A 1,235-nucleotide genomic window follows, 5' to 3' on the forward strand; every position below is an offset into this window, starting at 1 on the left:
TAATTTTTTGAGGAACTGCCAGACTGATTTCCAGAGTGGTTGTACAAGCTTGCAATCCCACCAACAATGGAGGAGTGTTCCTCTTGCTCCACATCCTCCCCAGCATATGCTGTCACCTGAATTTTTGATCTTATCCATTCTGACTGGTGTGAGGTGGAATCTCAGTGTTGCTTTGATTTGCATTTCCCTGACGATTAAGGATGCTGAACATTTTTTCAAGTGCTTCTCAGCCATTCGGTATTCCTCAGGTGAGAATTCTTTGTTTAGCTCTGAGTCCCATTTTTAATGGGGTTATTTGATTTTCTGTATTATACCTTCTTGAATTCTTTTTATGTATTGGATATTAGTCCCCTATCTGGTTTAGGATAGGTAAAGATCCTTTCCAAATCTGTTGGTGGCCTTTTTATCTTATTGACTGTGTCTTTTGCCTTACAGAAGCTTTGCAGTTTTATGTGGTCCCATTTGTCAATTCTTGATCTTATAGCACAAGCCATTGCTGTTTTATTCAGGAATTTTTCCCCTGTGCCTATTTCTTCGAGGCTTTTCCCCACTTTCTCCTCTATAAGTTTCAGTGTATCTGGTTTTATGTGGAGTTCCTTGATCCACTTAGATTTGACCTTAGTCTAAGGAGACAGGGATGGATCAATCCGCGTTCTTCTACATGATAACCACCAGTTGTGCCAGCACCATTTGTTGAAAATGCTGTCTTTATTCCACTGGATGGTTTTAGCTCCCTTGTCAAAGATCAAGTGACCATAGGTGCATGGTGATTCCACCAGAGGTTCTTTTATCCTTGAAAAGAGGTTTTGCTATCCTACGTTTTTTGTTATTCCAGATCATTTTGGAGATTGCCCTTTCCAATTCCTTGAAGAATTGGGTTGGAATTTTGATGGGTATTGCATTGAAGATCAGCCTTAGAAAAGATATATGGGGCAATTTCAATATTTTTGTATCTATTGAGGCCTGTTTTGTGACCAATTATATGGTCAGTTTTTGAGAAGGTACCATGAGGTGCTGAGAAGAAGGTATATCCTTTTGTTTTAGGATAAAATGTTCTGTAGATATCTGTTAAGTCCATTTGTTTCATAACTTCTGTTAGTTTCACTGTGTCCCTGTTTAGTTCCTTTTTCCACGATCTGTTCATTGATGAAAGTTGTGTGTGGAAGTCTCCCACTATAATTGTGTGAGGTGCAATGTGTGCTTTGAGCTTTACTAAAGTGTCTTTAATGAATGTG

The sequence above is a fragment of the Mus musculus genome, chromosome 3 (genome assembly GCF_000001635.26).
Source record: "Mus musculus strain C57BL/6J chromosome 3, GRCm38.p6 C57BL/6J".
Taxonomy (NCBI): domain Eukaryota; kingdom Metazoa; phylum Chordata; class Mammalia; order Rodentia; family Muridae; genus Mus; species Mus musculus.